Source organism: Chenopodium album, chromosome 4 (genome assembly GCF_948465745.1).
Source record: "Chenopodium album chromosome 4, dcCheAlbu1.1, whole genome shotgun sequence".
Lineage (NCBI taxonomy): Eukaryota > Viridiplantae > Streptophyta > Magnoliopsida > Caryophyllales > Amaranthaceae > Chenopodium > Chenopodium album.
This window is the reverse complement of record NC_137837.1, coordinates 28,056,501-28,072,638: the sequence shown is the minus strand read 5'-3', so window position 1 is coordinate 28,072,638 and position 16,138 is coordinate 28,056,501. Positions and strand designations below refer to the sequence as shown.

General features: G+C 34.7%; 1 long non-coding RNA gene across 2 annotated transcripts; it reads right to left on the bottom strand.

The window, feature by feature from the left end:
- Nucleotides 1-3,266: 3,266 nt before the first annotated feature.
- Nucleotides 3,267-6,649, bottom strand: LOC145626891 (uncharacterized). 2 transcript variants are annotated; one of them, XR_014111140.1, is made up of 5 exons: nucleotides 6,213-6,649; nucleotides 5,959-6,100; nucleotides 5,396-5,473; nucleotides 3,656-3,732; nucleotides 3,267-3,548 (listed from the first exon to the last, which is right to left on the bottom strand). It is a non-coding gene; the product is annotated as an uncharacterized LOC145626891 (long non-coding RNA). The 2 variants fall into 2 exon arrangements; XR_014111139.1 differs by having other exon boundaries at nucleotides 5,959-6,090.
- Nucleotides 6,650-16,138: the final 9,489 nt, after the last annotated feature.

The following is a 16,138-nucleotide window of genomic DNA, read 5'->3' as shown; positions in this document are numbered from 1 at the left end:
TGCCGTTCATTGTCTTTAAAAAAAAATTCAATTTCAACATCTTTATCTCCACAATCTAAATTGATTTTAACTTTTGATACTATCTCTTGGTGAATGTCCTTAAACACAATGTTTCTTTCTGGAACAAGGTGTTTATCAGCATCACCTGAAATAAAATATCAGATTTAGTTTAAAAAGAATCATACACTATCCACTATGGATTGATTAATATTTACTTAAGTTAAAAACTTACTTTCAATTGTTTTTTCAATTTCTTTCTCGGTAAGTGTTTGTTGATGTTCTTCAACAGGAGTATCCTTTAGGATACTCTCAGTTACTGAACTTATAACATTACTAAGATCATATTCAACTGCCTGGTTATTGGACTCCTTCTCTTGTTTTTCTTTCTTCTTTTCATCTTTCTTTTTATGTTCCTTCTTTGGTATATTTTCCTGTTCTTCCTCCACTTTCCTGTTATCCTCCTCCTTTTCTTCCTCTTCTTTTTTGTCATCTTCCTCCTCCTCTTTTTCCTTCTCCTCCTCTCTGTTTTCATTTTCCTTTTTGTCATCCTCCTCTTCTTCCTCCTCCTCCTCTTCTTCCTCCGCCTCTTTGTTTTCACCCTCCTCTTGGTCATCATTAGATTGATAGTTTTAGGATCACCTGCATCCTCTTAAATAGTTTCAGGATCAATTTTAGAATTTTTATGTTGCTCCTCCCATGTTGACAGAAAAACACTAGATACATCTCTTAAATCATCATTAATCCTGACTATTTCATCCATAGCCCTTTGTACTTTAGGATCTTCCATTGGCCTTTGTGTTTCTGAAACCAGTTGAGAATTTGATGTAAACACATCCATTTGTTGCTTTTTCATCTTGTTTGTTAAGCAAGTTATACGCTCAGCATGTAACATTACAAAGAGGGTTGAATCTCATATAAAAGTAAATATATTTCATTTTAAAGTAAACACATGAAATCAATGTAACTTATAAAAAATTACTCACATTTTTTGCAGAATCATGTATTTCACTATTTGTCATGACACCTTGTGGTAGGTTGAATGACACTTATCTTCTCTCTCTGTCAGTGAAGTTTCTATAAGCATTCTCAATTACATGTCCCAAGAATGCGTGCTGACCTACTCTTCTACAAACTGGATAGACATACTTTTGGAGTTCTCCTTGACCAAAACATGCCTTTGCTTCACTTGTTATTCTTTATTTGACTCTGTCATCTGACCTATGCTTGATCAATGGCAGTGTGTTTGGTTTAGGCTTCCCTCTGAATGCAACATGATGAAAGTAAACAAGTTGTAGAATCAGGACACATCCACTGATTCCTGATCTTGATTCTTTGTGTTTGTTGTTTTTGAAGCTCCCCACTACTTTGCACAGATTATTCAGAACATAACCACACCAATCTAGGTTATGTATCTCTTTCACATTGTCTGCATAGTTGATTATCTTGTAATCAATCACTCTATTTGCAACAGGGGCCAAGAATGTGCTGCACACATACATCACAAAGAATATTTTACAATCCTCCCCTCCTTTAATTCCTTCAGAGTCTTTATTTTGTTCTCCAAATTATTCACAAAGATGTAATCACCTTCTGGAATTTCGAGTTTCTTTTTCCATTCCTTTTGAATCAAAATGTTTGCTAGAGGTTGCTTCCTTAACTGAAAATTCACCTTGTTCTCAGTTACATGTGGAAGCAAGAAAATACCTTCAACATTGTAGGAACTAATAGAAAACTCCTTCACCATGTCAATCTTGAACATACAGTTGTTTTCATTGAAATGATGACAAAGCCATGAACCATCTTTGTTGAAATTCTAGTCAAATTCTATTCAAGCAACCCTCCAAAACCAATACTTATTACACCTGATTTTTGTTCCTCACTGAAACCTTTGATCAAATCAAAAACTGCATTTGGTCTCCTATGTGTTTTCTTGATTTCCAGGTTACCATCATCATCATCACCTCCATCTTTAACCTCAATAACTTCATTTACTTCCTTATTAGAAAAAAAAGGCTTTTTTTCTTCTGTAAATGAGCTTTTCCCTATATTTTGTCTTGTTCTAATGATTCTTCATAATCCTCATTTGGATATTTTTCTGGTTCATAATTGCTATTTTAAACTTCAGATTTTATCCTTCTCTTTGTTTCTATAATTTGTTAAAGTATAAGAAATTAAAACATATAGTCTTAAAATATAATATTTAAGAACAAAAAATCTACTTCACAGCATATAAAACATGTTAAATAGCTTTCAAAACATATATATTTAATTTATAAGCATTGTTATTAATTTTATTAAACTTATCAGTTACTTTTATTATCAATCATGTGTTATTATGCATTTTAATATTTATATTGACATCATATACATATAAAGGTAAATAGTTTACTTCATAACATTTTCTATTTACTTTATAGAATGAATCATTTACTTTATAGGAACAAAGAAGGATAAAACCTACTTCACAGCATATAAAACATGTTAAATAGCTTTCAAAACATATATATTTACTTTATAAGCATTATTATTAACTTTAGTAAATTTATTAGTTACATTTATGATCAATCATGTATTATTATGCATCATAATATTGATATTGACATCATATACATATAAAGGTAAATAGTTTACTTTATAACATTTTCTATTTACTTTATAGAATGAATCATTTTACTTTATAGGAACAAAGAAGGATAAAACCTACTTCACAGCATATAAAACATGCACTAGTGGAAAAAAGGCCATTCGTAACGGGCAAAAACTGCTCATCCGTAACGGGCAGTGGCCATTACGTATGCGGCCGTTACGGATGGCCTTTCTTATTCGTAACGGGCACCGTCCGTTACGAATAATAGGTTATTCGTAACGGGCACCAGAATATCCCGTTACGAATAACCCATTATTCGTAACGGGCATTTATGTTGCCCGTTACAAATAATGGGTTATTCGTAACGGGCTTTTCAGGTGCCCGTTACGAATAACCCCGTTATTCGTAACGGGATTTTCAGGTGCCCGTTACGAATAACCCCTTTAATAGTAACGGGATTTTCAGATGCCCGTTACGAATAACGGGGTTATTTGTAACGGACAGGTTCTGCCCGTTACGAATATTGTGAGGATCAATTAAAAAAAAATCCAGCACATGCTGGACAGCTAGCTTGCACAATTATTTTGTATATATATATATATATAGAGTATACACTTAATAATTAACAAGTAATATATAATTAGCAAAAGGTGCTTTAATTATTTCCTAATAACTAAAACTAAAACAAAGATCCTTTCCAAAAAAAAAAAAAAAAAAAAAGCATTTTAATGACAAACATCTCTAATAGTGCCAGAACCCCTCAATAACCATTACAATCAATACCAAAATGCCCCCATTACAATCAGTACCAAAATGCCCTAATTGAGCCTTATGAAATAACAAACTTCCAAAAATCTTCCCGTTAAAAAGAATTGTGGGGGTCTCTAGCCCTTATTGACCACACCAGAGAGGCGAGAAGACCTTAAGAGCAGTCAATCAACTCTCGCGCTGTGATACACACCTGAATAGAATACCGCGAGAGAGGGTGAGTTATGTTATATTGAAGTTAAGACTTCATAATACAACACAGCTACGTAAATAAATTAAAGGACTACTTGTACTCTGTACCATTGAATGTGGAGAATTGATCAGTAAATTGGTCCTTGCCACTCCACATCATTCCTCCGGAAAAAACTTGAGAACAGCTGACAAGACTGACAGAATCAGTTCAATATGCAAAAAACAGCAAAGCACTTAAATGCAATCGACAGAAAGCTAGCTTGAATGCAATAATTCCAGGCACCAAATGAGTCTCTAACTTGCTACAAGCCCACAAGTGACTGAAATTGGAAATCACGTTAGTCATATTCTTTCAAAAAATGCAGCATTGTTAATTTTTGCTACAGCCGAAGCTCTAGTGGCATTCCTCTTAAAAGAGTAAAAGACTTAGGATAGAAACTAAAACACTTCTTCTAGGACTGTTATAACTTGAAAGGGTAACAAAAATAGATAAGATCGAAAGCCTCTTACGTTTAGTATTAAGTTTATAGTTCTGTCACCTGCACTACAGATTGCGATAATCCAGGGAAAAAAATTTAAAATAGAAAGTGAATAAACATGCACAAAACAACAGAGCACTATTAGATTAGCTAACAGCGGTCAAGCCGCTAAATATTAGTATATATGTCAGGCACATGTAACTTACGTTGCGAAGTCTGTCACAATTAAAAACTTGACATAGTGAAACACATGAAAATCAGAAAGAAAAACGCCAAAGCAAATCTCTCAAAAGCTCCAAAATGTAAGAAACGTCCATAACTATAGCGTGTGAATTACTAACACACATCAGAATCAGATACTTCACCACTATTGAAAATAGGAGTATATAAGAATACTTGAGCCATGTTAACAGGTATTGACCACTAAAGCCTTTTCTACATCCTCCATGATTAAATAAGAATTTCAAGCCACGCCTCTAATACACCCATTTACACTTTGCAGGTGCTATATGAGCACCAATGTTCCCAAATAGGCTATGTGGTTGTCCTTGCATGTCTAACTGCTAAGGACAATTGAATCAGGGGTTTCTTATATAGCTAGAACGGCCTTTACATAGTAATCCACTAATCCAACCACACTATTATTCACTAATACTTCAGACTCTAAAGTAAAAATATTATAAAGGTCTGGTTCAAGTTCTTTACAGATTAGAAGATAGTGTATTGACAATCCCTAGAAGATGCAATAGCTGAAACAACTAACTACTATGGAATATCTGAAGGTCAGAAGATAGCTCATTGACAATCCGTAAAAGAGTAGCTACATCATTATCTAACTAGTAACTACAGTGGAACACTCTGGGATATGCACACAGAATTTCCCAGCATGACTTCACAGGTAGTATAAAACATTCAATTTGGTGGTAAAACAACGTCGAATTGACTCGAATTTAAAATTGAAAATTATTGAATCAAACCCGATGACATTATAGTATAATGCAACAATCCATAGCTGGGTGTATTCATCATTTTTAAACTATTAAATAAACAAAACTCCATAGAGCTCAAAATGCTACCACCAATCCCAAAGGTTCAACTCAAAGCTTCAATGACCCTGTGCCCTATCTGTCTAAGTCACATGGACGGATGGACCTTCTCCCTTCCCCAGAAATCCCATACATAAATCTAATTTGCATAAAAATTATAGCAATAGGAGAATTTAATCCCCATAGAAAAAGAGACACTCGAAACTTGGAAAGGGACACTGGAAGATGCATAACAGTCTTGCATAAACATATCCCAACAACACCAATTACAACAAAGCCTTAATTAAAGAAAAAAAAAAGGTTGAATATAGGAAACTCTATACCTACTAATTGACTCTGTTGTTGTTGTACTTCATCCTCCATTTTCCTTTACAATAACACAATGGGGTCTTCTACAGTACCTGTTTAGCAAAGCAAGCTCATATCAAAATTTTTGTTAATTCCAAACTTAAAATGAAAATTAATCACTTGAATTGAATAGTGAACTTTTAAAACCCCAATTCATGCGTGAAATGAATAAAAAAAAAACAGGAACATTTTGAGAGCTTCTGAATATAATTTTATTTCTCAATTTGTGATCAAACATTGGTATTGCCGCAATCTCCATTCCCAGTGCCACATACACAAGTATACAAAAGCCAACCAATGACCCATATTCAATTTGATCTTCCTACTGTCCTAAACTTGTTCATCTCAAATTATAGCAAATCTCAAAGTAAACTTGCAAAAAAAAAAAAAAAAAAAAATAGAACATTGTCGTTTCCCACATCACTTGTCCAAATAAAATTATAGCAAAGTCAAACTAACAATTAAAACCCTTTAATCAGAAAACAACAAAATCATAACATTATAATCAACAAAAATGGCGGATAATGAGATAAATTACCAGGAATTTGGAGCCAACTTAGTCAAAATAGGCGAAGAAGCAGACCCATCAATAAAATCATCAAATTTCAAGGAAAATTAAGCCTCTTCTGCAAAATCAACCTCAGCTTCCGAATCCTTCTTCCCTTCTTACCTAATCACATCTCCAAAAAATAACAAAATCATAATCAAAATCGCAAAAATACCAAAAAAAAATACAAAAAAAAAAAAAAAATCAAGTCGTCAAATCAGAAACCCAAAAAAGGGGGAAATTACCAAGAACAACGTTGCTCAGGATTGTAATCCCATTAATTGTAATTCCATTTCAGAGGCTTGTAAGAGAAATTGCTCAAGATTTCAAGACCGATCTTCGCTTCCAAAGCTCCGTCGTTGCCGCTCTTCAGGAGGCTGTTGATGGTTGGTTTGTTTGAGAATACTAACCTTTAAGCTATTCATGCTAAGAGGGTTACTATAATGCCTAAGGATATTCATCTTGCTTGTCGGATTCGTGGTGAAAGGGCTTGATATTAAGTTTGATTGATTTTAATTAGGGTTTGTAATTTAAGGATGGATTTGGGAAATTAGGGTTTTGTAGTGATGATTTTGTATTTAAATGGAAATCTGAATGTTTGTTTTATGTTCAATGAAAATCGCCATTGAAACCTGAGGAGAGCGAAAGAGAAGGGAGAGAGAGAGAGGAGAGAGATGTGAGTGACGGCTGGGTCGACTGCTGAAAAATGAAGTTAGACATCTAGGGTTTTTTAACATATAACCTATTTGTATCAGGCAATTGGTGCCCGTTACAAACAATAAAGTATTTATAACGGGCAAAATAATAGTCCGTTACGAAAAATGGTATTCGTAACGGGCAAAATGATGTCTGTTACGAATAATGTATTATTCGTAATGGACCATTATTTTGCCTATTACGAATAGGTTTATTGTAACGGGCAAATTACTTCCCGTTACGAATAAGGTGTTACAAATGGAATTTGTTCCACTAGTGATGTCAAATAGCTTTCAAAACATATATATTTACTTTATAAGCATTGTTATTAACTTTATTAAACTTATCAGTTACTTTTATGATCAATCATGTATTATTATGCATAAATAATATTTATATTGACATCATATACATATAAACGTAAATAGTTTACTTTATAGCAGTTTCTATTTACTTTATAGAATGAATCATTTACTTTAAAATTTATACCTTGGAGTAATAGATTCCTTTACTTTATAAATTTAATACAGAACATATGAATCTAACTTTATATTCTACTTTAATAAAATTTTATGTACCTTTTGAAGCTTCTAGTTCATTAATCCTTCTCTTTATCAATATTTGCTTTTTTAAAATCCTTTGAAGCTTAGTACCTAATTCAATTAGTTTGCACAATTAGTTCATAAGTATACACATGTTAAAGAACTAATAAGACATATATATTTACTTCATAAGTTTTTTTTGTTTACTTTATTAAACTAACCATTTACTTTTATTTTCAATCATGTAATATTATGCATCATCAAATTTCATAGACTTATAAAGATAAATGCATCAATATTTTATACCTTTAATTGGAGATTGAGTATTTGCTTCTTTCTTTGGAGTGTTCTTTTGTGCAGAAGGAACTTTCTTGGTTGTAGAAGACATTTTGGATGCAGTAACTTTTTTACTTGCAGCAAGCTTCTGTGCTGTAGAAACTCTCTTGGCTACAGGAGATTTCATTGCTGCAGTAGCTTTTTTACTTTCAGCAGCCTTCTTTGCTGCAGTAGCTTTTTTCTTTGTAGTTTTTGTCATTTTAATCTGTTTCAAATTCAGAACAAATATTTATCATATTGTAGACACCCAAATGTGTCTCCCCAAAACCAAACCCAGTGATGAATACCTTTCACGTCATTTGATTATCGAACGAAGTGAAAATGTGGAATGTCTAAAGATGAGGATGTTTTTATTAAAATATTTCTCTTTCTGTTTTCTATAATATTTTTTTCTTACACTATTTTATGAAAAATAGCCGGTCCAATTTGGTTTGGTCCATGATAAGGGTCCAATAATTGAGTAGTTGGATTGGGCTCGAAAAGTGCTTTCCAATGATATATTATAAGCCTAATTCCGATGAATGATAAGGAAGTTATGGATTAAATTAAATTAGGCCCAATGATTTTACATGTGGCCTAATGATCTAGAGAAGAGCCTATTAATTATTATTCCTAAGGTGATTAGAATTGATTTTAGTCTTCTAGGAATATCTAGAAGGTTCTCTTTAATTCTAATGAGGTTAGGATTGATAATTATATTTTGTAAGATGATTAATTTAGAATAAAATATATTAAATCTGATTTTAAAACTGCTTTGACGTGTAATTACTTGTAACCGGTTTTAAAGGTAATTACGAGTGTAAAAGCGCGTTGAATTTTAAACCAGTGCGAGACGACAGAGTCGTTGCCAGGCGCTGACTTTTGTCGATTGGCGTTGACCTTCGTCGTCTGGCAACGAGCTTGTCATTTAGCGTTGACTCCTGTCGTTTGCGACAAGAGGTATTTATTCCGAATATGATTTTCTTTGATTCCGTGCTATTTTTCCTATAAATAGGGGTCGTAACTCCCTGTTTTCAATTCTCTAATTCTGTATCTCTCGCTCTAAAAGCTAGAAGCTTTTTCTCTCTATTTCTTTTTCTAAACCTTCCCTCTCACAATATTCAATTCCTCACTCATTAGATCTAGACACACCTAGCCAAGTTCGAAGTTGACTTCGACCTAGACATGAAAGGTTTGATATTTCTAAGGGTTTGGTCCCAAATCTCTATTTCAATTATTTAATTTAATTGTTTGATTTTAATATTTTCCTTGAAGTTACTAACGTGTGTATTTTATTTTTAGAAATAGGTACGAGGCATCCAAGTAAGTAATTTAATTGTTTTATTGATTTTTTGATATAGAAATCATGCTTGTATTATTTTATTGATTCCTAGTATCATGTTAGGATGTTTTATTGCTTCTTAGTATCATGATAAGGATAATTTCTAATATCAAGTATTTTTATTGTGATGCTTCCTATTTCTTTCTTAATATCATGTTAGTATCATGTTAGGGATAAAGCTTTGATCTTTGATGTTTAGTGACATGCTAGGGTTTGTTATAAATATCATGTTAGTATCATGCCTAAGATCTTGCTAATAATATTATGCTTTAACATGATTGTTATTTTAATTTTGATTGTTATTATTATGATAATTATTATGATTATTATGTTGCTTGACATATGGATTTTATTATTGTTATTGCTTGATCACACCTTTTATGCATGTTTAAAGAGAATTCGTACTTGTAATCACGCTTAATAAGATAATTAATAATCTTGTTTAGGCTAATTTGATTATAATTCAAGTGATCGCCAATAATAGTTTTGTTTGTGTATTAATATTCAACCAACATAGATTAAACAGGTTTAGAATTAATCTAATGATTTTATGTTAGTCAGAAAGCGCACATGAATACGATTAGAATAAAGTAAAGGCCTATTATTAGGGCAGGTTCAATCTCTTTTAGGTTGGATTTGTACCTTCATCCTTGAACTACCAGTCATGGTTCCAGACCTATGGGAGTTAATGATCTCCTGGATCGTTAAGGGGTGTAACCTTCACCCTGTGAACGGTTTACAAGTTCCTAAAACTTGTTGGCGACTCTTTTACTCTATCTTTCTTCCTTTTGGACGCCACCATGCTTAAGTGTATGACCACAGTGGGGCTCAAGTGAAGGATGGCTTGAAATATTCTGTACAGTTTTCTGGCGACTCTAGTGGGGAGGATTTCTATTTTAATTCCTAAAATTTATTTTGGCAATGATTTAGAATGAGTGGATGAGACTCAAAAAGTTCTAAGTATTTCATGTGCGTAATTTTGATTGACATTATTGGAATAAGCATAAAAAGGTTCGCATTGGAAAGACCATCCGAAATGCGTCAAAACAAAGGATTTTTACACGTAGGAATCTAGGGAAATATCTTTCACAATTAAAGTCGAAATAATGCTACGCAAAAAACTGGAAAAATTCAAGAATAGAAAGCTGCCGAGGCACGTAGGAATTAACGCTGAGAAAACAGCATCAGCGCCAAAGGATGGCGCTTTCTCTTGACGACAATGCTAGCGTCTGGCGACGACGCTATTTCTTGCACCAAATTCTTCCACTACCGAGCTAGAAATCTACCTTCTTGTTTCGACTAGTTTAGTAGTAATGTTTGCTCGGTTTTACTTCCTTAATGAGTTTTTCCCTTTATCTGAAACCCATATGTAATCTACATATGGTCATAACCCTTTGAGAATTCATGTTCCATGTACCCAATCGAACGCTCCCGGCAACGAAGGGTACATCCGAGATTGTTGAATTCACCAAACCATGGAAACGACTTTAGCTCGCGGGGTCCCATCCACACGCGCCAACCCTTCCAAAGGTAAGGCTTCCGCGCGGTACATCCGGACTCATAACCAGCATGGACCCTCTTTGACTAACCCATATCTTGATCTTTAGAGAACTAGAGCCATGGTTAGGTTCCAAACTCATTGCATCATATCGTGACTATATGACTACTTGTGCATTATTTGTTGTGCATATTTTATATGTGTTTTTCCTTAACCGTTTGTTTGACTTGTGAATGAGTTAAATAAATAAATTAATGACTAAAGGAATTTGCTAATTTAATTAATTAATTAATAAAAGATTAAAGTCTAATAAATTGATCAAACTTGACTTAGTACGACTTTTAGGCTTGTCCCTTTAGAGCAAAATACTGGAAACAGTCCCTGATCGATGTTCCAGAATGGCACAAAGATTTGTACTATGGTGCCACACGCTAGTGATTGGCGTCAGGCAACGATCTCGTCGTCTGGCGCTGACCCTTAGCGTCTGGCGACAGTATTGTAGTCCAAAGACAACCTGTATTTTTGCTCGAGTCTTGCGATGATCAGTTTAATTAATTTGCTAAAATGGTTAATCAGTTTATTAATGACAGTAATCATGTTCAGTCCTTAATTTAGTCTAGGCACATAGTCCCATGGTCTCACACAAGAGTCAAAGTATGTCACTCACATTCACCATTAAAGCACAAATATAATATGTCATATTTTGACCATGTCTAGAGAGTCTTCTATGCGTGTATTTTTCGTCATTTTGGGGGGGGGGGGGGTAAGTCGGATATTAATCCTCCAAATAAACCATACTTGTTTAAACCCTTGCTTGGTCTTCAAAAATTCACCCTATTTTTGCTTTTTTGTTTTTAAAATCAATAAAGTCAAAGTCTAATTCGAATCAAGTAAGTAAACCAAATAAATAGTTTAATTTACAGCGCTTGGTCAAGAAAGGAAGGAAAGTTAATCAAAGACAATAATTTCGTTCAGATACTCCTTTTTGACAAACCCATTACTCGGAAAACAAAAGCTAAGAAGATCATGGCGTCTCAAGAAGAAGTTAATGAACTCAAAAAGGATGTAGCCAGCCTAACTGAATTGATGAAGAATATAGTTCTTCAAGTCAATGACCCTGTAAGTGTAGACATCTACTTTTGGCCTCTTTTCCCGAAAGGAAGTGCTATGATGCTACAAAAATCCGTTCTTCATGTTAGATCAAAGTTGAAGTGTTTATGGACTACGAAAAGCATTATGAAGTAAGCAAAAACCCATATTTGAGACCAAGTTATTTAGAGCCTTTTCCTATTACTAATTAGGCCTAAAACGTGTTCATGTATGTTTAAACTTGATTAATAACGGACCAAAATGCGTAAAATGCAATGATTAGATCCAATAGAACCTACATCGTTGAAAAACCGAGCAAAAAACAGATGAAACAAACATCAAATTCCCATGCAAAGCCTATACAGATGGATAACCCTTTCAAAGTGCTTTCCAATGGTATATTATAATCCCAATTCCGAGCCAAAACGAAGAAGTTATGATCAAAACACTAAACCAGGCCCTAAAATCGATTCCCTTGCACTCCAACGGCCATTACTTTTGATATATAATATATATTAACCTAATTAAAATGGAATTGGAAAGTAGACATTAAGAGATTTCCAATGATATCTCACACGCCTTAATCTGACTTTGCAATCAAAAGTTATGGAAGTTTTAAAAACGCGTTTTCGTATAAGGCAAACCGCAAACCAGCGCAACTCAATCAGTTGAGCGCCTAGCGCGCAACTCATTGAGGCGCGCGTTACTCATTGAGATGCACGCAACTCATTGAGATGCGCGCGGCACCCGCCGTGACTCTGAGAGTTGCACGCGCCACCTGACGGAGCGACTCTAAAACCCTAAACCTAGATCCCTACGCCTATAAATAGGGGTCTTCGTTCAGCATTACGGGGACCGGAAAATTCATAATTAAAACCCTAGTATTCTCAAAACCCTAATCTTTCAATTTCTTATACCATCATACTACCTTTTCTTCTCTCTTCCCAAATACTTTCAAACCCTAATTGATTCCATTGAAGTCCTTGGAGATATGAAGAAGAAAGAAAGTCCATAAACACATTAAACGGAAATTTAACATAAAAGAAGAACAGTTAGTTTCTTGAGCACTTAGATAAATCACTTTTTTTTTATTGTTTAAATAACTTTAATTGATTAATTAGTGTTGTTTGATCACTTTAAACATACTATAAATTAATTAATTCACATAATACTCTTTCGTTATTCAAGACAAGAATTGGAATAATTAATTGTTGTTTTATCACTTAAGACAAGGCGAATCTTGTTTATTTATTATTCTTTCACGAATATTATTAAATAAGAATAATGACTTTTGCAATGTAATTCCTACGTGAATTAATACTTGTAAATAAAATCAGGTAACTTAGTCTTTAGGTATCACGTTGCATATATTGTTTGGTAATGAAATTGTGAAAAAGGAAGAGCTAGTAGAGACCGTATAAGGGCTAGAATAGCGATTCCTCCCTAAAGGAACGTTATTTTAGTACCCTCGCTCGCAAACTCATTTCTGGTTTATGTAAACAAATTTAGGCATGGGTAAACTTATGATTCATGCTAATTATCCCTTGAATTCTACTTGGGAGAAAGACATGAACGAGGTTTATGAGTTTTCCTAAAACTCATTGGCGACTCCTACTTGTTTCTTACAAAAAGCGTGATGAGAGTATCATTTCTAATTCTAGGTCTCACAAACAGTTAGGAATTCAAATCCTAATACACCGTAACAAGTGTAAAATCCTAGGCTTTTAAGTGGCCAAGGGCATTTAAGGAGAGTACCCCTTACGATCGGATCACCCTCCTTACAGTAAGGCAACAACAAATGGAGCTCATGCAAGAAAGCTTGAGAAAAATATCCAATGATTACTGATTCCAAAGCATTAGCTCGCAAGGGGTCTTAGTGGACAAGGAACTTCTTCCGCAGAAGTTCAATGCAACTGACATCCCTAAGTTCAAGGCAACTGGGAATCCCTACTTCCACTTAAGAGCATTCGAGAAAATAATGAACGTTAAGGGGATAGATAAGAAAATTTCTCATACAATGTTTTCCTTATCACTTGAAACTATTTGCCAACAACAGTTCTTTTCCCTTGACAAAGAGATAACCTCTACTTGGGATGCCATTTTAAATGCTTTAATTGATAGGTACAAGTGAAATATTCAAGTTAAATTTATCACAGAGAACTTGAGATACTAAAACAAAAAGAGAATGAAGGTTTTACTTCTTTCTTTAATAAGTGGAGGGAAACCCCTGCTATGATGATTAAGGTACCTACTGAAAAAGAATCTGTGAGATTATTCATAAAAAATCTCTAGGAAAAATATTCTAAACATCTCAAGTACCAAAGCAACTTGTACACCTTTAAGGCCGTCTATGACGTTGGAATTAATATTTAACACAACCTTACAAAGCAAAAAGCTACTAACACTAATTCCAACACGGGGTAGAAATAAAAGAAGAACGACAATCCTTCTTCTTCAAAAACTACCCACTTAAACAATGTTAGCACCTTTAATCTGAATAACGTCCTTTCTATAATCAATCCGGGACAAAAGAAACCATTTAAGAGAAACTTTACTCCTATTGGTATGAGTTATGACACCGCATTTGACCGTTGTCATGCAAAAAGTCTTATAACTCCTATTGGACCATTTGGGGACCCACTAGTCGAAAAAAGAACAGCTAATTGGAACCCCGATGCACATTGCAGGTACTATCAAGGCAGGGGCCATCTTACTGAGAATTGTTGGAAGCTAAAGGAAGCTATCTAGGATTTGATCGATAACAATAAAATCTCAAGGGCCCCTAAAAGCAAGAAGACAAGCATAAACAGTGCATCACTTTCTGATTCCTTGGCCATCTCTGATGAGGAAAATTCCGTTGAACCCTCCTCCTTGATCAAACCAGTCAAAGAAACTCATGCCCTTGAAGAAGAAGAAGTATTCTTCGGCGCCATGAGTGAACTGTCCCCAATGCAACAACCGCCCAATAAAGAAGATATATTGCTCCTCGTATATTCGATAGAGAAATTCGTAGGTATGTGTAGGAGGATTCTTAAACGCACAAAACAGGAACAAAATAAACATGTCAACAAAGAGGTAACACCAGCTACGAAGAAACCATTCTCTATTCAAGTAAATAAAACACCTAAAAGGAGCCATAGGTCCGATACTCCTATTGGGACCACCTATGCGAATATGATCAAAATGCTCTTCGAGAATTGCAAGATTAAACCTCTCGAACCGAGACCATTTGAATCACTAAAGAGGAAGGATAGGTTCTACTTTCCATATCATCAATCAGGGGGACATACAATAGAACACTGTTTTAAATTTAGGGATTTAATTCAGAAACTGATTGATGACAAAAAATAGTCTAAATTCCATAAGAGAAAGATGCCACTATTAATGGATTTTGGGATAGTGACGATGAAGACGTCTACCTTAAGGATATGGAAGAGACCCCCAATCTCAACAATATATACAGTGGAAGACATTTAGGATGAAGAAGATTCACCCATAGATGTCCTCACAAGATCTAGGAGAATGCAACCTCCCATGCATTACTGTGCAACAACCAATCCCTACTACGTAGCAAATTCCCAAACCTATCACAGAAGACAACAATGTTGTCAAACAATTAAAGAAGACTAAAGTTGACATAAATGTATGGAAGCTCTTAGCTACATCCCATCAACATAGATTGGTAGTGATGAATGCTTTGGATAAAATAGGAATAGATTCTGAAACCACTCCTAAGGGGTTGGCTAACTTTCTCACGAGTGATCTTCCTAGTCCTATTAATTTGATCACCTTTTCTAACAAGGAATTACCTCTAGAGGGTGATAAGCACAACAAACCATTAAATCTCATGGTAATCTGCAAGAGAATGATTGTCCCAATGACTCTTATAGATAATGGATTAGCAATTAATGTCTGTTCACTCCGAACTACGAGGGTGTTAAGGATAAAAGATGAAGACTTGTCTCCATCTACACAGGGAATAAAAGTCTATGACAACACTCGTCACCAAGCTCTTGGGACTATCACCATGAATGTAACGACAGGAGTCATAGAACATGCCACTAATTTTCAAGTGGTAGATATTAAAGCCTCTTTCAACCTATTATTGGGACGCCCTTGGCTTCACGACCTAAAAGTCGTTCCCTCATCCCTTCATCAATAAGTGTAGGCTATAGTTGGAGGAATCCCTGTCACAATTGATGCTTCACCAATGAGAATCATGGCTATTAAAAATCCCATCATAAACATGGAGCACGATGATGATGACGAAGACTTGTGGGGCTTTAACGAAGAGGTCACCTTAATTGTGGAGGATGAAAGGACCCCTCTTCACTATGACCTCCACTCTAACATGACGGTAAACTTTATCCTCAAGAAGCAGTGACACTTTCCTGGAATGACCCTCGCAAGGAAGAAAGGGATAGCAAAACAAATGAGACTACTTGGCCTCCCTAAATTGGACACTTTTGGACTTGGTTTTGAACCGACTCCGGAAGATCTTAAGCGATCTTGAGATAAAGTAAATGCACGTAGGAACGCTCGTACCTAAAAGAAAGCAATAATGGATCGTTATCCTCTTACCCTAAATGGGCAATTCATAAAAGAGGGAAAGGATTATCCGTACCATGAATTCCCTAAACCCTTGTCAAAAAATCGGATAAGACAACCTGGTTTCAAAATATTTTTGGA